Genomic DNA, 21,495 nt, shown 5'->3' with positions numbered 1-21,495 from the left:
TTGCAGTGAGCTGAGATCACACCACTGCACTCCAACCTGGGCAACAGAGTGAGACCCCATCTCAAAAACAAAAATAAAAACAAAACAAAACAAAACAAAAAACCCAATGAGGGACACTAAGACTTGATAATAAGTGAGAGTTCCATGTCTCCTACCTCACCCTCACTCCAAGGCACAGGCTCATTGAGAGGAATGGCTAGTGGAATTGCCCAACCTGTTTAGATTCCTATTCTTTCCCTCTCTTTTTTTGTCAAGGGTTTAGCTGCATTGATTAGGGTCCAGTCAGAAAAACAGAAACCATTCTAGGTATTCAAACAGAGGGGCTTTATTACCCGGAAATAGTTGCACAGGGGATAGGAATGTCCAGAAGAGAGTTAAGAAGCTGATATGGTTTGGCTATGTCTTCACCCAAATCTCACCTTGAATTGCCATAATCCCCACGTGTCAGGGGCAGGGCCAGGTGGAGGTAACTGAATCATGGGGGAAGTTTCCCCGCTATTGTTCTCGTGGTAGTGAATAAGTCTCACGAGATCTGAGTTCCCCTGCACAAGCTCTTTCACCTGCCGCCATGTAAGATGTGCTTTGCTTTTCCTTCACCTGTCACCATGATAGTGAGGGCTCCCCAGCCATGTGGAACTGTGAGTCCAGTAAACCTTTTCCTTTATAAATTACCCAGTCTTGGGTATGTCTTTACTAGCAGCGTGAGAACGGACTAATACGGAAGTCAAATAAAAGACAGTGAAGCAACCCAGCCATTCCTGATTTCTGAAAGCCTCTGCCACCCCTCGGCTGGAGGAAATTACACCAGAACTAGGGGCTGGGATCACTGAAGTTAAGCTGGAACAAGGTAGGCCTGTTCAGCGAGAACTGCAGCCATAAAGGAAATGCAGCCACTCCTAGTGAAGCCACCCAAGAAGAGAAGAACGAGGAGAAGTACTGAGACTTTCTTCCTGCCCTCCAGTAGATTCCACAAATTCCCATGTTACTACTGCAGCTGGTGCTCTTTTGCAGGCACGATTTCCTGGCTGGAGGTCAACTGACACAGGCCACTACATCATCTCCAGGTAGAATAACACTGCATCCAGGAAGGAGAAAACGTGTGCATGACCTCAGCTATTACCATTGCCTGTACTACCCTGGCTAACCAGGAGGTCCTGAGTCTGTCAATATAACCTTTTCATTACTACTACAGCCATCATTTGAGAAAGCCAACACATTAAGGCTATCCATAGCCAAGGAATCTCACTCCTGCCTACTGGTGTCTTCTGTAGGTGGATCATAGCTGGAAGACAGCAGAAAGGGTGTCTGTCAGATGTAGCCTGTGGGGGTCAGCCCCCTTGCCCAAGACACAGCAGATGAAGGGTGAGGAGTGGAGCTGAGGACAAATAGCAGGTCCAGCACTATAACTAAATTCTCTTTGTGTTAATTGTATCCCTGAATTCCTGCACATTAAATGTGCATATGACGTGTCACCACTGTACATATTACCACTTCCAATTGACACTTGAGGAAACTAAGATTCGGGTTAAATAATTTACCCAAGATTACAGAGGTAAGAAGTCCTGGACGTCCTCTGATTCTGATATCTAATGTTTTTGCCTCAACCCCTGATTCCTTTCATACGGATATGTTGGAAAAGGACTAGGACATCTGAGGTTTTAAAAATGCTTTTATATACTCTTAGAACTCTACTAATCCAGGGGATTTTAAACTGAGTACTCAAGTTCTGAGGTCCACAGACTATTTCAAGGACAGAGTCAACAGGACCCCAAGATCCACCCTCCACTTCAAACCTTGTGGCAATCTAATCTGGCATGTCTCAGGATTCTAAGTAAAATTTTAAGAAAATGATTCTGCTAAAAGAATAAAATTGTATTCTAGTTGATCTCTCCTAAATGAAAAAGTTGTGGCTCAGAGAGGGTCTAGTTAACAGCAGGCTTAAACCCAGACTTATACCCAGGTGTTCCCGCTTGTTACTCAAGGCTCTTACCAGTGAATTGTGCTTTATGCTTACTAACAGATAGTGAGGCAAGAGAAAGGGAGAAGCAACAGGGAAAGGCAGGAGAAAGATAGACATCAAGCAGAAAGATGGCAAAAGGAAAAAAAAAAAAAAACAGAGACCAAGCAGGAAGATGGCAAAAATGCCATTGTGTTTTTGCACTTGGGGCAAAAACAAAGGTAACTGTCAGAAATCTGGACGGTTCGTGGAAGGGCTAAGTGAAATCAAGAATAATCATCAAAAAGTGGATGCAATCCAAATATTTATCAGCCAATGAACAAATGAACACATGTGGACTATCCACATGGTGGAATCCTATTTAGTTATAGATACTGATCCATGCCACAACATGGGTGCCCCTCAAAAACATGCCGCTCTCAGGCCTGTAATCCCAGCACTTTGGGAGGCCAAGGCTGGTGAATCACAAGGTCAGGAGATCGAGACCATCCTGGCCAACATGGTGAAACCCCATCTCTATTAAAAATACAAAAATTAGCCGGGTGGGGGGGCATGTGCCTGTAGTCCCAGCTACTTGGGAGGCTGAGGCAAGAGAATCGCTTGAACCAGGGAGTCGGAGGTTGCAGTGAGCTGAGATTGCGGCACTGCACTCCAGCCTGGTGACAGAGCGAGACTCCGTCTCAAAACAAAAACAAAAACAACAACAACAACAAAAAAAAACCGTGATATGAAGTGAAAGAAGCCAGACACAAAAGACTACACATTGTTTGATTCCATTTATGTGGAATGTCCAAAATAGGCAAATTTGCAGTGACAGAAAATAGATTAGTGATTGCCAGGGGCTGAGAGTAAGAACAGAGAATGCCTGCAAAGGGACCTAAGGTTTCTTTTATGCATGATGGAAAATGTGCTAAAAACTAGATTGCAATAATGGGTGTACAACTCTGTAAATTTACTAAAAATCATTAGATTGTACACTTAAAATGAGTTAATTTTATACCTCAATAAAACTATTATCTTTTTTTTTTTGAGACAGGGTCTCACCCTGTCACCCAGGCTGGAGTGCAGTGGCATGAACATGGCTCACTGTAGCCTCAAACTCACAGGTTCAAGCCATTCTCCCACCTCAGCCTCCCAAGTAGCTGGGACTGCAGATGTGTGCCACCACGCCCAGCTGATTTTTTGTATTTTTTTGTGGAGATAAGGTTTTGCCATGGTGCCCAGGCTGGTCTCAGACCCCTGGACTCAAGGCACCCACCTGCCTCGGCATCCCAAAGTGTTGGGATTACAGGGGTGAGCCACTGCACCAGGCCAAAATTAAATTTTTCTTAAAAAAATGAAATAAAACAAAGACGGACTCTAGCCTGTGGTCTTGATGGCACACAAAACTTGCACAATAAAATCTCATAAGAAAAAAAATATCTTGCAATGGCTATTGAGGTAGGTGAGGTGTGGCCATTCTACTATTCCTGTGTCGAGTCACACAGGGCACCTGCCTTCAAGCCCGATAATGGATCTGTCATGTGGTACAATTGTGCCCTGAGATTGCCCAACACTTTTATGTCCTGGCTTTACAGACTATAAAAGCTACATAGATGCAGATTTGGGGTGAATACAGTATGAGAATAACAAAGTTATTGTTACATCATATCTCTTGGCACCCCTCATTGTAACGATCTGCATACTAGTCTGTATTCCTTTCTAGACTGTAAGTGCCATGAGAGCAAGAACTATAACCATCTCATTCACTGTTTTTCTCTCCACCACAGAGCACAGGCCTGTTTTGTGGTCTGTTCTAAATAACCATTTGTTTAAGTAATGTATTATTTATTTTGTATTATTATTATTATTTTGAGATAGGATCTTGCTCTGTCGCTCAGGCTGGAGTGCAGTGGTGTAATCATGGCTCACTGCAATCTCCTCCAACAGAGCACAAGCTATCCTCCTGCCTTAGCTTTCCAAGTAGCTGGGGTCAAAGGCATGCACCACCATGCCCAGCAAATGTTTACTTTTTTTTTTTTTGGTAGAAATGAGGTCTTCCTATGTTGCCCAGGCTGGTCTTGAACTCCTGGGCTCAAGCAATCCTCTTGCCTTGGCCTCCCAAAGTGCTGGGATTACAGATGTGAGCCACTGAGCCCATCCTAAGAATTTTTTAAATTATTGAGAACTCTCTAAAAAAAAGTAGTGATGCTGATTCAATGATCATAAATTAATCTAACTACCATGTATTTGGGAACACAAGCACATTCCTACATGTCATTTTATTTAATCTTCACAGCATCCCTGTTATGCAGATATTACAGGTAGATAGCTCAGAAAGCTGAAGTGATTTAGTTCAAGGTGGTGGAGAAGGAATTCAAATTGAGGTTTCCTGATGCTAAGTCCCAGAGCAGTTTCATTTCACCTGAGTTTCACACAAGCAGAGATGGGCTCCTCGACTTTTGATAAGGTTGCAGTCCCCATAAACCCATCAAAAGCTGAACATATCATAAATCAAAAATGCATTTAATATACCTAGCCCACAGAACCTCATAGCTTAGCCTCACCCACAGTTGGGCTAAATCCTCTAACAAAAAGCTTATTTTATGAGAAAGTGTTAATATTTCCTATAATATATTGAATACTATACTGAAAGTAAGAAACAGAATGGTTGTATGGGTACTCGAAGTACAGTTATTATGGTACTTTTTCAACTTGGTTCTAAAGCAATGATGCAACTTAAGATTTTTCAACATTGCATTAAAATCACTGTAAAGTTGAAAAATCTTAAGTCGAACCATGGCAAGTCAGGATCTGTGTGTATGTTGCTTTAGATTTCTCTGATGATTCGTATCAAACATACATAAAGGGACTATGACTGAAAAGTTCAATACTTTTTATCAGGAAATGACCATAACTGCTTAGTGATTTTTAAAAATTCGTCGATAAATAGAGTCAAAATGTGGAGTGGACCACAGAGGTCTCAGGGGAATAGCTATCAAATGAAGGATAGTTTTTATACGTCAGAAATCTGTTCTCCAACTCCTGAGCTCAAGTGATCGGTCCGCCTTGGCCTCCCAAAGTGCTAGGATTACAGGTGTGAGGCAGAGGTTGCAGTGAGCCAGGATCTCACGTCTGCACCCCAGCCTGGGCCACAGAGCCAGACCCTGTCTCAGGAAAAAAAAAAAAAAAAAAAAAAAAAAGGAATCTGTTCTAGGAAAAGATTGAACCAGGAATAACTGCCTATGAAGACTTAAGCTTTGCTTGATACTCCTAAAATTTTATTAAATTCTCTTAAGGAAAGAAAATAAACTACACTGGATACTTTACTGAGCAACTTTTAATAAAAGTATATGATAAACCTAACAATGACCACAAACATGGATGAAGAGATGCAAACTTCCAAGAGTGGTTGTAACTGCCTTGGACATTATTATTCCTTTTGATTATCCACCCTTAGTGAGTGGTCCTCACCATGCTGAGGAGACAAAAGCTTCCTTCTTCAGCTCTTCTCTATTCTTGCCTCCCATAGTTAGCTGCTTCCACACAGCCAGTGGCTGGAACAGTTCTATCATTCTCTCTTACTTTCCTCCCTTCCTTCTCCCTCCCTTGGTCTACTGAGTCCCACTAGAGCCTTAAATATGCTCATTTTTTTAATCTTTGAGTAAGCTATTCAAGAATAATGAAACCTCATGCCTTTAATGCCAGCACTTTTGGAGGCCAAGGAGGGTGGATCACCTGAGGTCAGGAGTTCGAGACCAGCCTAGCCAACATGGTGAAACCCCATCTCTACTAAAAATACAAAACAACAACAACAACAACAACAAAACTAGCCAGGTGTGGTGGCGTGTGCCTGTAATTTCAGCTACTCAGGAGGCTAAGGCAGGAGAATTGCTTGAACCCGGGAGGCAGAGGTTACAGTGAATTGAGATCATGCCACTGCACTCCAGCCTGGGTGACAGAGTGAGACTCTGTCTCAAAAATAATAATAGTAATGAAACCTTTTGATATTATTACTCTTACTGAAGATAGGAAAAGAAAAGTATAATCAACCCTGTATTCCAACAAAAGAGTGAGGCCCCAGGTGTCAGGCACAGTGTTGGGGCCATGTCAGTTTCCATCTCAGGTCGCCAGAGATCTGGGTCAAGGATTTGCTTCCTCCTGTGTTCTTTCTTAGCAAAAGCATAGTTTATTAGAAGTCTAGATGCTCAGGGTTGGAGAAAATTACAAATATGGTTGTGTAAAAACTCTCTCTGTGTTTTTCCTCTACTCTCACGCCACAACAATCATCAACACAGAAGACTTCTGTGACCAAATGTGTGGGGGTTTTCCCCCAACACCAAGCAGGGGACACCAGCTCGGTATTCTCTAGTTCATTTCCAACACTACCTGGAGATGATATCAGATCCCATAGGTTGCAGGCTCAGTCCTCGAGACTGCCCCCCTCAACACATACCAGTCACCTGTCTGGGCCTCTGGAACTTCTGACCAACTGGTTTCAAGTTGGGGCTCCCATAACTCCCTTTTGGGTTGGATTAATTTGCTGAAGTGGCTCACAGAACTCAGGGAAACACTTACATTTACCAGTTTATTATAAAGGATGTTGCAAAGGATACAGATGAAAACATGCATAGGGCAAGGAATGGGGGAAGGGCACAGAGCTTCCATGCCCCCCAGCCCGGGCGCCACCCTCCAGGAACCCCCATGTGTTCGGCTATCCAGAAGCTCACTGAACCCTCTTGAGTTTTTAGGGAAGCTTTGTGATGTGAGCGTTCCTTCCCCCAGGGAACAGGGCAGGACCCTCTCACGGGAGGGTCTTAGGACCGACAATCAGAAAGGTGGGCAAACATTAGAGTCCGGCCTTGGAGCAGGCGAAAGGAGGGCAGGAGATGGTCAGAGGCTGCCAGTGCAGCCTCACACACCCAACATTATAAGAAAAGACTGCAACAAGGGCTATGGGGGTGGTGATGGGTAATACTGAGTGTCAACTTGATTGGATTGAAGGATGCAAAGTATTGATCCTGGGTGTGTCTGTGAGGGTGTTGCCAAAGGAGATTAACATTTGAGTCAGTGGGCTGGGGAAGGCAGACCCACCCTTAATCTGGGTGGGCACCGTCTAATCAGTTGCCAGCATGGCTAGACTATAAGCAGGCAGAAAAATGTGAAGAAAGACTGGCCTAGCCTCCCAGCCTACATCTTTCTCCTGTGCTGGATTCTTCCTGCTGTCCAACACTGGACTCCAAGTTCTTCAGTTTTGGAACTTGGACTGGCTCTCCTTGCTCCTCAGTCTGTAGACAGCCTATTGTGGGACCTTGTGATCGTGTCAGTTAATACTTAATAAACTCTCCTGACTAATACAGGGGTTATGAGCCAAGAACCATGGATGAAAACCAACATATATCATAACACCATAATAGTTCTGATCAATTTCAAAATATATTTCCAATATGATAATCCCCACATCCTATCGCTTCAATTCCAAAAAGACTCTGGGAAAAGTGTCCTCACACCAATCCATCTTGGACCTCAAAACATCTAGGCAAGCCTTGGAGATTATCCAAACTCAGATATATCACTTCATATTTTTACAACATAATTCATGTTTCTCTGGAGATCTCAAAAATTTTACTTTCCCTTTTGCCATCAGCCTTATGTCACAGGGGCAAAAAGATGGGGGAAAAAAAGGTGACTTTTCCTGACTTGATTTTCTTCTTTCTTTCTTTTGATATTTCCAACAGCTTTATACTATGGCAGCCGATAAAGGATTAAAAACAAAACATCAAAAATGACCTGAGACCAACAAATGAAGAGCAAGAGTCAGAGGAAACCCAAAGCGACTCCATTTCCCTGATGCAAACTTCACCCTTCTCTGAATGGCCCCCTCCCACTTGTTTCCTGACCTCAGCACTAACTTGACTCAACAAAGGAGACTTCTCTTCTGATTCTTTTACATCTGTTATTCCCGCCCTTCCCACACTAAATAGGGAATTGCAGAAATGATGGAGGGTGACTTCAGAGGGGAGATTATAAAAAGGTTCCATGGCTTCCACCTTGCTCTCATGTCACTGCCTCTGGGGAAAACCAGCTGCCATGTTGTGAGGACGCTCAAGCAGTCCTAGGGTCAGGCCCTTGTGGGAAGTAACTGGGGCCTTTTGCCAACAACCAGCACTGCTTGCCAGGCATGTGAATGAACCACCTTGGAGGCAGATCCTTTAGCCACAGTTGAGCCCTCAGAAGGCTGCAGCTCTGCCGGACACAGTGGCTCACACTTGTAATCCCAGCACTTTGGGAGGCCGAGGTGGGCAGATCACGAGGTCAGGAGTTTGAGACCAGCCTGGCCAATATGGTGAAACCCCATCTCTACTAAAAATACAAAAATTAGCTGGGCATGGTGGTGTGTACCTGTAGTCCCAGCTTGGGAGGCTGAGGCTGGAGAATTGCTTGAACCTAGGAGGCGGAGGTTGCCATGAGCCGAGATCGAGCCACTGAACTCCAGGTTGGGCGACAGAGTGAGAGTCCATCTCAAAAAAAAAAAAAAAAAAAAAAAGGCTGCAGCTCTGACTGACATCTTGACTGCAACTTCAGCAGAGATCTTGAGCCAGAGTACCTAGAATATCTGCTCCTGGACTCCTGACCCACAGAAAATATTAATTTTTAATCCATGAAAGGTGAGAAAACTTATTACATAGCAATAGACAATGAATACAAAAAGTAACCTGAATATATGACTAATAATAAGACAGATTTGGTCAGAAAAGTAGCCAGATTCTAGCTGTCGAACTTGTTCCTAGTGTAGAGAGAGGAGAGATTGAGGTAAGAGGGGAGACCAGTATATTTGACATAATTATTTGTCTTTTAAAAGAACATAAATATGTTCTTTTCTTTTTGTTTTTTTGAGACAGAGTCTCGCTCTGTTGCCCAGGCTGGAGTGCAGTGGCCGGATCTCAGCTCACTGCAAGCTCCGCCTCCTGGGTTCACGCCCTTCACCTGCCTCAGCCTCCCGAGTAGCTGGGACTACAGGCGCCTGCCACCTTGCCCAGCTAGTTTTTTGTATTTTTTTTTTCAGTAGAGACAGAGTTTCACCATGTTAGCCAGGATGGTCTCGATCTCCTGACCTTGTGATCCGCCCGTCTCGGCCTCCCAAAGTGCTGGGATTACAGGCTTGAGCCACCGCGCCGGGCCATATGTTCTTTAACTTTAGGTGCATATTATTGCTGTCTTTTCTCTCCTCCACTTTCTTTCATAAACAGGATCTGAGTAGGCTGATGTTACTACGCATGCACCTCCCTGGATTTAGAGCTACTGAGATCACTGGAGAAGCACTTGAGTATGAATGAAGGACAGAGTCATTTTCTTTCTTTTGATATAAAAAAGGACATTCTAGATCAGGTGCGGTGGCTAACTCTTGTAATCCCAGCATTTTGGAAGTCTGAGGCAAGCGGATCATCTCAGGTCAGGAGTTTGAGACCAGCCTGGCCAACGTGGTAAAATCCCGTCTCTAAAAAAAAAAAAAAAAAAAATTAACCAGGCATGGTGGTGCACACCTGTAGTCCCAGCTATTCAAGAGACTCAGACAGAAGAATTGCTTGAACCCAGGAGGTAGAAGTTGCAGTGAGCCACTGCACTCCAGCCAGGGCAACAGAGCAACACTCCATCTCAAATAAATAAATAAATAAATAAATAAGACATTCTAATTTCAGATTCTGCAATAGAATAACATCAGCTTTGTCTTCATAAGGAACTTCGTGTCTTTAAAAAGTGCAAATAGTAACTAACAGTGGTGAGAAATGCTAACCTGTTGTGGGATCTTCCTGGATAAAATTATACACCCGTATACACACACATATAGACATTAAAAGCCAATTTCCAAGAGGAAAAGTTAATTGTAGACAATATTTCAAAGATCATTCTTGGGAATTATGATGTATTGGACAAATGGAAAGTGGGATTAAGAGTGAGAAGATTAAATATTTGAGAAGAGTTATCAAATTTTACTTGAGAAGGCCTTTCCAATTTTAGTGCACATAAAAATCACTTTTTTTTTTTTTTTTTTTTTTTTAGGAGATTTGGGTTCCACTGTTTCCCAGAAGTTCGAGAACTTCTGGACTCAAGAAATCCTCCTGCCTTGGCTTCCCAAAGTGCTGGGATTATAGGTGTGAGCCACCACATGTGGCCCTGTTTGTTTTTTAATAGTTCAAAGTCTAATCATCTGTACAGTGGCAATCAGAGAAGGTCTTTTAAAAATAATTTTATTTTAAAATTGTATGTTTTATAATTTTAAATAACAAATTTTAAAATAATGTTTCCATGGGTTTTAATGGAATAATATGCTCTTATTTTGAAATAGCATTTGACTTGCTAATTCTAAAACAAAATGAGAAATTTTTAAATCCAGTTCTGGAGGTAAATTAGCTAAATACACATTTTTATTAGGAAGAAGATGCAGGAGAGAACTGTAAATATCCTGACTGTGTGGTGCATGGTTGGTAGAATCAGTCTTACTACTGACTAGCAACATACACTTTGCAGACGCACACCCTAAGGACATACTGGTACAGCATGACTTAACTGTTCTCAGCATGGACCATCAGTATTTCCAGTCATTTCCACAACTGACAGACTGACAATTGGATTTGTGCAGCAGTGACCCAATTCAGTCACTCAGACAGTTAAAAAGCACAAACATGTCACAACACAGGCAAAAATAGGAAAATGACAGCAAGTGAAATAACAATCAAGAGAAAAGGAAGAACTCTAGGACTGAAGGGAATCACGGGGGACCCTAAGTCTGGCACCTTAATTTTATAGGTGGGAAATGGAGTCATGAACAAATGGAAGCTTGTCTTTGACTACACGCTGCCCTAGCTGGAACCCAGACCTCTCAGCAATTAGCCCAGTGGCCCAAGGATTACTGGGCTCAGCATGGTAAAGTCAACGCTAACCTGCCCCAAGGACAGCAGCCTCCGGGCGTCATCACTGTCTTGGAGGATGCACCTGGCTATTCTGCTGAAGGGTTGCTGTCTCGAGTAATTTTTTTTTTTTAATTTATCTGTTGTTTTGTACTGAACTTACAGAAAAAGGTTGTTCTTTAAAACAATTTTTTTTTTTACTTTAAAAAATCTTTTGAAACATTTAATTGGAAATTGACAAATTATAATTGTATATATTTATAGGTTATAAAGTGATGTTACTATATATGTATACAATGTGGAATGATTAAATCAAACTAATTAACAGATTCATCACCTCACTCATCACTTTTTGTGGTGAGAACATTTGAAATTTACTCTCTTAACAATTTTGGGTCAGGCATGGTGGCTCATGACTGTAATCCCAGCACCTTGGGAGGCCAAGGTGGGAGGATAATTTGAGTCCAGGAATTCAAGACTAGCCTGGGAAACATGGTGAGATCTGTTTTAACTAAAAGTAAAAAATTAGCTGGGCATGGTGATACGTGCCTATAGGCCCAGCTACTTAAGAGGCTGAGGTGGGAGGATCACTTGAGCCCAAGAGGTCGTGGCTGCAGTGAGCCTTGATCACACTGCTACACTCCAGCCTGGGTGACAGAGTGAGACCCTGTCTCAAAAACAAACAAAACAATTTTGAAATATATAATACACTATTATCATCTATTGTTACCATGCTGTGCAATATATCTCAAAAAAAAAAAAAAAACTAAAAGAAATGCTCTTTGTTGAATAACTTTCTATGATTACAAATTTTAAAATAAAACATTATACAGGCCAGGCACGGTGGCTCACGCCTGTAATCCCAGCACTTTGGGAGGCCGAGGTGGGTGGATCACCTGAGGTCAGGAGTTTGAGATCAGCCTGACCAACATGGTGAAACCCCGTCTCTACTAAAAATACAAAATTAGCTGCGCGTGGTGGCACATGCCTGTAATCCCAGCTACTTGGGAGGTTGAGGCAGAAGAATCACTTGAACCCAGGAGGCAAGGTTGCAGTGAGCCGAAATTGCGCCACTGCACTCCAGCCTGGGCAGTAAGAGCAAAACTCCATCTCAAAATAAAACAAAACCAAAAACATTCTACACTGTAATAATAACGTGTTGGGGCCGGGTGCAGTGGCTCACACCTATAATCCCAGCACTTTGGGAGGGCAGATCACTTGAGCTCAGGAGTTTAAGACAAGCCTGGTCAACATGGTGAAATCGCATCTCTACTAAAAAAAATCCAAAAAAACAAAAATTAATTGGGCGTGGTGGTGCATGCCTGAAATCCCAGTTACTGGGGAGGTTGAGGCAAAAGAATCGCTTGAACCTGGGAAAAGGAGATTGGAGTGGGCTGAGATCGCACTACTACCCTCCCACCTGGGTGACAGAGTGAGACCCTGTCTCAAAAATAATAATAACAATAATGTGTTAGCTGGGCGTGGTGGCACAGCCTGTAGTCTTAATTACTGGGGAGGCTGAGGCAAGAGATCACTTGAGGCCAGGTGTTCAAGGCTGCAGTAAGCTATGATAGTGCCTGTGAATAACCACTGCACTCCAGCCTGGGAAACATAGTAAGACTCTGTCTCTAAAAACAAACAAAAGGCCGGACTCGGTGGCTCAAGCCTGTAATCCCAGCACTTTGGGAGGCTGAGGCAGGCAGATCACTTGAGGTCAGGAGATTGAGACCCTGGCTAACACGGTGAGAATCATCTCCACTAAAAACAAAACAGCCGGTGTGGTGTCGGCACCTGTAGTGCCAGCTACCAGGAGTCGAGGCAGGAGAATTGGCGCGGAACCTGGGAGGCAGAGGCTGGTGAGCTGATTATGTCACTGCACTCCAGCCTGGGTGACAGAGCAAGACTCCATCTCAAAAAAAAAAAAAAAAAAAAAGGCCCTCCATAAATATGTGTTTCTTTGTGTCCTACTTTAATCACTGATTGTGTCATGAGTATTCCCAGAGAGGCAGGTTTAATGGCCCACTGTTTTCCAGGTTGGAACCCTGTTTATTTTGATCCTCTTGATATCTCCAGCCTTTAGTGCCATGCTGGTACACAGCAGAAACCCAATAAATATATGTTGAATGAGTTAATTAGTAGAATATGTCATAGTTCAACTCATCCTTTATTGTGGCATATTGAGATTGAATCTACTTTTTTCACAATTATAAATACTGCTGCAGTGAACATTCTTTGATGAATCTTTGCACCTACCCTTTATTATTGCCTTATGATAAATTCCTAGAAGTTGAATTACTAGATCAAAGGCTTTGGAAACATATTGGCAAATTGCCCTTCAGAAAAATGGTTCAATCCCCCATCCTCCTGCCAACTTTCTTTTCCTTTAAAAAAAAAAAAAAGAACAATGAAGATATTTTTCTCTTGGGAACTGTAGTACTGGCAAAACATTTTAAAAGCACTTCACCCATTTTGATGGAATAAAAATAGCTTTTGAACACTTTATGTCTGTATTATATTAAATCATACCAGCAATTTATCTAGAGGTGAAAGGTTATTGAAGCCACTGCTAAATCACTTATATTCCTTGGACTTGTTCTGTCTTATATACGTTTAATAAGGGAAAACATGTGATTTTTGCTTGAGAGAGAGCAAGTGAGCCCAGATTGGCTGTGATGGAACTGCTGTTGGATGAATTGGCTAGGAGGCCAGGGGATACAGCAGGAAAAGCTGTAGCCTTGGAGAACCGCAGCAGCGGGAAGCAATCGGCTACATGCTCACATGCAGGACAATATGGGCAGATCTTCAAGCATACTGCAAGGTGGGGAGGAGGGGACAGACACATTTTTCAAACGTGTAAAAATTAAAATCATGCACATTAAACACATCAGAATGGTGCCTATATGGGAGGAAGGAAGTGATCCACTGGGCTAAAATGTGAGAGGGACAGTCAGTGATGCTGCTAATGTGCCATAAACTAACGAGTCCAAGTAACCTAGTCCACAACAAGAAAGGCAGAAAAGAAGGAAGGCAGGGAGGGAGGAAGGGAGGAAGGGAGGAAGAAAGCGGGGAAGGAAAGAAGGAAAGAAGTGAGGGAGGGAGGGAGGGAGCAAGAAAGGAAGGAAGGAAGGAAGAAAAATGGAGGAAGGAAGGAAAGAAGGGAAGCAAGGTGGGAGGGAAGGAGAGAGGAGGAAGGAAGGAAGGAAGGAGGGAAAAACGAAGGAAGGAAAGAAAGAAGGAAAGACAGAAGGAAGGACAGAAGGAAGGAAAGAGGAAATATCGAAGAAGGAAGGGAAGGAGGGAGGGAGGGGGAGAGAGGAAGGAAGGACAGGGTGTGGCACCCTCTGAGCCCTGACTGGCACTAACTCCAGGTGCACTGCCCTGGATCCTTTACCTCTTCTGGGCCTTGGCTGCACCATGATGGGGAGAGGCTAGATGATTTCGAAGGTCTCAGCCATATTATGCTGTGACTCAAAGCACAAGTAGGACATGAAAGCTGTGGCCTAGACTCTTAAGTGTAAATGCAGGTGTAGTGTTTTTCCTGTATAAGCTGACAAATACAACAAGAAGAAAACATTGATTTTTAAAATAAGCCATGTGCTTTATATAAGAAGTACTTTTCCCATAGACTTCCATGATATTATAAGCAGATGTGAGTCGTTTATTAAATTTACAAACAGTGAAGTCCCGTAATGATGGACCTCCCTAGCTATTCTTTGGCAGAATTCCAGCAGGAAATTTTCTGGTGTCGACGGTTCTTCTTTCCTCTTGGAACCACACAATATTCGACAATGTTTGAATTATTTAAATATGCCCAAGTCTGCAGTTCATTGTCTTATTTCAAAGGACTGTGCTTCCATAAATCATATCAAATGTCTGAGATCCCGACCAAAAAATTGAGTGAAAAAAAAAAAAAATCAGGCACAGATACTCCTGGCTATTGAAGGAAAGTATACAGCAGAAGGAAATTATACTGCATAATGAAAGTAAGTATCCATTGTTTGAAAGGTTTATGTTAGCAGAAGAGGACATAATGCAGTCAGCTGGCCCTAAAGGTAAAGATATGTGTGAGCCTGGGCAACATGGTGAAACCCTGTCTCTACAAAAAATACAAAAATTAGCCAGGGCATGGTAGTGCATGCCTGTAGTCCCAGCCTCCAAAGGAGGCTGAGGTGGAAGGATCGCTTGAGCCCAGGAGGTGGAGGCTGCAGTGAGCCATGAGTGTGCCACTGCACTCCAACCTGGGTGAAAGAGCAAAATGCTATCAAAAAAAAAAAAAAAAAAAAGAAAAAGAAAAAGAAAAAAAGATGTGTGTGTATCTGTGTGTTGATTTTGAATTAATCTAGTTTAAAATTGCATACCACTCTCATAAGAGCAACAACAAAGTCAATGTATCACAATATGTGAGGAGCCAGGGGTTGGCTAAAAGCAATTTTCCTCTTTATTATAGAAGGGAACAGCAAACCCTTCTGAAACCTTGACACCATCTATGATGATGGATCCCAGACCGTCACTGTGTGATCAGTTTCCTCCTGGTTTTCATTTGAAAGAGGAAGCAGTTTGAAAACCAGGGGTTTTCTCTAATTTTAGAAGAAAAAAAGACAGGCCAACTTTTCAATATTCTGTTGGTCTTCGACAAGTTACGTAGGACCCAGTCCCTCGCCTCTAGCTGCTGCCAGGAATTAGATACACACATGGAAAGAGATGTGCAGGAACAAAATACAGTGAGCCTTACCAGTGGAGAACATTTCCTCTGCTCTTGGCTTGGCTAATGGAGACTTGGACTCTGGGAGAAACACTGTCAGTTTCAGCATATGTGGAGACAAAGACCAGGGCTTCTCCCAGCATGGGCTGCTCTCTCACCCTGCCGCAGCCTCTGCTGATGTTGGTTCATTTCAGCCTACCTTGCACAGGAGCTGGGTGGATACATGGGAGAGACAGGAAGGTGGTGAGGAACAGAATTACTATCACCAAAAAACAGACTGTGAGACTCTGAGATTTGCATGCAGTGGGTTGACTAGGGAGTGCTTTCAGGAACATACTATTGAGGGAGTAAGGAAAGCAGGCTACACGAGGAAAAGATTGGACTGTGATACAGTCATGAAAAGACCTCGGTCCGCAGGGCGCGGTAGCTCACGCCTGTAATCCCAGCACTTTGGGAGGCCGAGGCAGGCGAATCACAAGGTCAGGAGTTGGAGACCAGCCTGGCCAATATGATGAAACCCCATCTCTACTAAAAATACAAAAATTAGCCAGGCATGGTGGCAGGTGCCTGTAGTCTCAGCTACTCGGGAGGCTGAGGCAGGAGAATCGCTTGAACCTGGGAGGCGGAGTTTGCAGTGAGCCGAGATCACGCAACTGCACTCCAGCCTGGGTGACAGAGTGGGACTCCATGTCAAAAAACAAAACAAAACAAAAAAAACACCTCTGCCCATTGCAAGGGAAGCTCTGATGGGAGAAGCTCTTTAGAGCTTTCCCTCGTGGTCTTTGTTGCCCACTGCCTACATGGGAGGAAGGAAGTGGTGCCCTGTATTTGAACGCCAGTCACATGGTCACTGGATGCTGGCCATCACCTCCCTCCACCTCGCATCCCACATGCCTGGAAGGGCTGGACAGGGACTCAGATAAATGCCATCAGCCGCCAACACCCCAGTGGCTGGGGAGGAGTGCCTCAGCGAAAGCATCACAGCGTCCACTACACAATATGAAATACATTTCAGCTGCTCCAGGAAAGAAGACCAGAGCACCAGCCACAGCACAAAGCAGTACATTGTAAGTGCCATATGAATGACATCAATTACACATTTTATAGATATGCCGAGAAATAACAGAAAGTTAGAAGTGGAATTATTAATGATTAGACTCAACCTATTCCTTATTTATTTATTTATTTATTTAGAGATGGAGCCTCTCTGCCGCCCAGGCTGGAGTGCAGTGGCGTGATCTCGGCTCACTGCAACCTCTGCCTCCGGGGTTCAAGCGATTCTCCCACCTCAGCTTCCTGAGTAGCTGGGATAACAGGTGTGCATCACCACATCGGCTAATTTGCGTAATTTTAGTAGAGACAGGGTTTCACCATGTTGGCCAGGCTGGTCTCGAACTCCTGATCTCAAGTGATCCGCCTGCCTCGGTCTCCCAAAGTGCTGGGATTACAGGCATGAGCCGCCGTGCCCAGCCACAACCTGTTCATTTTGCAAATAAAATTACTCTGATGTTAAAAGTGAAGAGACATGTCCAAGGTCACATATTTACTGTGGAGCCACCAGTAGAACCCAGGTTTCCTGATTCCCGCTTCAATTTTCATTTTCCTCTTTAGTAAACTGCCCCCATTGGGAGTGATTACTTTTGACAGGATTGATCTGCATAATCTTGAACAGAATCCGATAAAGTAGAAAACAGAAACCCCAAAATAGTCCTCGATTGCAGAATTAAAATTTGAGCCAGTATCTTTGGGGAGTCTTAAAAACGGGCAAAGTCAAGATAAAGGAGTAGAAAGATCCCCCTTATAAATAATTTCCTGTTTCATCACTTGTCTATTTGTGGGAATGTGGGAGGCTGCCATCTCTTCTGAAGGAATGGGCAGCTCTAGCCATGCTCACTTTGTGGAAATGAGAAATGGTTTCTTAGGGTGTTCCCCCCCCCCAAAAAAAACACCAAAGAATATACCGGCAAGAAACCACCAGAGTCAACACCAGGCCACACTGGTGGCATCTAGAGTTGTCTGGTAAACCATAACTGTAGTCCTAAGAGTGCTCACCTCCTTCCAAATGACAGCATGTTTTCTATTTTACCTGATTCTATTAGCATCATGAGGTTTCCTCAAATGTGGTCTCTGGATCAGCTGCGTCATGATCCAGAAAGGATTTTTAAAGGAAGAGATTTAGTAAATCCACATCTCTGGGAGCAGGGCCTAGGCATTTGAATGAGCGGTCTCTTGAATCTAGTCTGTTTCTAGAGAAATGCCCATTGCTTAGAAAGCCTCCTTCTCTCTAGCCTTTCAGTCCCATGGTGGTTCTCTGTGTGGCCTGACCTGCAATCTGGGAATATTCATTTCCCTGGAGATTTCCCCCTCAGAGAGAATTGTTTCCAACTTTTTAACATTCTATAAAGGGAATAATTCTATAATTAATTTCAGATTGGGTGAGAATGTTTCTTCTTGCAGATATGGATGAGCTCTGTTATAAATAGAAAAATTAATAGATCATATTTGGAATATTGTATAACTGGTGGGAACCCTCCCAACAATATGACAGTGATAATATCAGTGACAATATGACGTGATTGACAAAGTGAAAATATCAATAGCTGCTTCTGAATGGAGCTAGACTTTAACAACTTAAATAACAAACCAAGCTTTGAAACTAAAGGTTTTTGAGACGAGTCTCACAGCTGTCGCCCCCAGGCTGGAGGCAGTGGCGACCTCGGCTCACTGCAAGCCCGCCTCCCCGGGTTCACGCCATTCTTCCTGCCTCAGCCTCCTGAGTAGCTGGGACTACAGGCGCCCACCACCGCGCCCGGCTAATTTTTTGTATTTTTAGTAGAGACGGGGTTTCACTGTGGTCTCGATCTCCTGACCTTGTGATCCGCCCGCCTCGGCCTCCCAAAGTGCTGGGATTACAGGCGTGAGCCACCGCGCCCGGCCAACTAAAGGTTTTTTTTTAAATCTTCATTTGAATGGAATTTAGAGGGATTTGGTGCCTTCTTAGCTGCCTTCTTGTGATCATGTATTTTCATGAACTTTATTACAAACATTCTAATTGAATGAATTCTAAGATCTCATGGACCTTTCAGGGAAAGAAGGTGCCTGCCACCAAGTATATTCCTTCACATGCTAATGCTCAATTAGAACATCCTGGAAGGGCATGGTGGCTCACACCTGTAATCTCAGCACTTTGGGAGACTGAGGTGGGTGGATCACCTGAGGTCAGGAGTTCAAGACCAACCTGGCCAACATGATGAAACCCTATGGCTACTAAAAATACTAAAATTAGCCAGGTGTGATGGCAGGCACCTGTAATCCCAGCTACTTGGGAGGCTGAGGCAGGAGAATTGCTTGAATCTGGGAGGCAGAGTTTGCAGTGAGTCGAGACAGTGCCACTGCACTCCAGCCTGGGTGACAGGTTAAGATTCCGTTTCAAAAAAAAAAAAAGAACATCCCTATTTTGCAGCTCCTAATGAATCTTCAATTCAGACAATAGGAATAAGTAGGTGAAACCATTTGATAAAAGGCAGATGGGAACTTTACAATAGCGGGATCCAGCTGGCATCTCTTGAACATATTGATCAATCTCAGCTTCATTGAAAAATGGACAAACTGACATTCTGTGCCCTCTGATATGATGTAGTATGGAACACACAGCACCAGCTATGAAGTATGGTTGCCTAAAAGTCAAACCTGAACTGAACTAAACTGATAGAACCAACGTCAAGTTTACAATAGGAGGTTAGTGGGGCAAGTTAAACAACTTCACAAGGAAGCAACACATAGATCTGGAAAATGGAACATTCTATGGGACAGTTAAGGAGTTTTCTTCTAGTTAATGCCATAAAAAAGGTAAGAATGGGCTACTTTAGATGCCAAGATTAAAAGATAGTTGAGAAAAATAAGAAACTAATCTACTGTTTGGTGTTTTAAAGACAATTAGGGAAATCTGTGAATATAAACTGGGTGTGATCACAATATAGATAACATTAAGGAATTATTACTAATTTTAGTAGGTATGATAATGGCATTGTGCCTATCTAAGAAAATGTCTATATGTTGTAGAGAATGGGGTATATTTAGTGAGCAGGGGTGAAATCACATGGTGTCTGAGATTAGCTTTAAAATATGTACACACAAAGGATAGATGGACCAAGTAGCACTATCTTGAGATTGTTGAAGTTGAGTGATGGGGTATATGGGGTTCATTACACAATTCTCTTTACTTTTGTTACATATTTGAAAATTTTCATAAAACATATTAAAAATAAAACCTACCAGGCTGGGAGCGGTGGCTCACATCTGTAATTCCAGCACTTTGGGAGGCCGAGGCAGGTGAATCACCTGAGGTCGGGAGTTTGAGACCAGCCTGGCCAACATGGTGAAACTCTGTCTCTACTAAAACTACAAAAAATTAGCTGGGTTTGGTGGCGTGTGCCTGTAATCCCAGCTATTTGGGAGACTGAGGCATGAGAATGGCTTGAACCCGGGAGGCAGAGGTTGCAGTGGGCAGAGATCCACTGCACTCCAGCCAGGGCAACATCAAAAAATAAAAGTTAAAAAAAAAGTTTTCTAATTATTTCTAATTTTTAATTATATTTTTTATTTTTTTTGTGAAGTTATGGATTATATTGAATATATTTTAGTTTGGGGTAGAAAAAAATTAAGCTAATTGAGTTGGTGCTGGAGGTTTTTGTTTTTTTATTGTTGTTGTTTTGTTTTCATCTTATTTTAGACTGCACTGGGGAAACATTCAAATAATGTTAAGAACTCATGCACTGCAAATCACCTGAATGGATATTTTCTTCTTTTTCCTTCTCTCCTCAGCTGCCCTCCAACTTACCTTTTACATGGCTCTGTAGCATGCCAACTTTACAGTCTTTGTAAAGGTGATTCTGACTAATGCTGAAAATTCCAAGTTTGTAAAAATAAATACATGTGAAACATCAAAAGTCTGCAAATCTCAATGGAATCACCTTTTGAGGCAAATTTGCAAAAAATCAAAACTTCCTGAACTCTAGGAGATGGATCTGGCAGGAAATAAAAGTACATTCAAAATGGTGAGACAAATAACATATGAACCATTTCATCAGAGCTCCTGCTACGTAGTTAATCTTAAAAGTTCCAGGCTATTCTAGACTGCTCTGGGCAACAGAAGACAGGACAAGGACCATATCTGTGGCTCTGTGCCTAGGACTGGTCTTACCAAAAAATGTTTCCTTTTGATGTTTTCTAAACTCCTGGAGCTTGTAACTCTGAGGGAAGTGATACGATGCCAGACTTCTAAAGACCTTTTATCAACAGAATCAATTTGAATATCTGGTGTGGCCTCTCTAATCTTAAAAGGGAAGGCAGAGACTCTTTTATTCAGTAGATGTCTGCCACAGCTGGGAGGGAGAGTGTCTTGCTCATAGTAAGTCCTGGCATCAACTCAGTAAATATTTGTTAAATTGATTTAAAGAAATAGGCAAGTAAGAATTGTGCTGGACATACTTATTTTGTCTTTGATGTAAACCCATAGTCCCCGCTTATTTCCCTGAAGTCACATTAAACATATCTAAGTAATTTCTGCTTAAATTTTCTATATTTCAGTGGATCACTTTTAATTAAATAATGAAAAACAATGATTTAGACACGATCTAATCATCTTATTTTGTTTAGAACAAATCCATTCCATTTGAGGAAGATCTACAATAATATTTCCTAGATGACAATACATACATTATTTTAAAATTAAAATTGGTCTAATCCCTAAACAAAATGTTTTTTTTTTTTTAAGAGTTCTGTCGCACCTATAAATAAATTAAAAATCTCCAGAGTCCCAAAGACCAATCTTAGTTAATATAGTTTAGTGAAAGGCGGGGGGTGCACCAGTCTGTGATAACAGATTTTTAAAACACTTTTTTAGTTTAAAAGTCTTTCTACTGTATCTTGACATTATGGAACAATTT

Source organism: Papio anubis, unplaced genomic scaffold, assembly GCF_008728515.1.
Source record: "Papio anubis isolate 15944 unplaced genomic scaffold, Panubis1.0 scaffold189, whole genome shotgun sequence".
Classification (NCBI taxonomy): Eukaryota; Metazoa; Chordata; class Mammalia; order Primates; family Cercopithecidae; genus Papio; species Papio anubis.
This window is presented reverse-complemented; position numbering follows the sequence as displayed.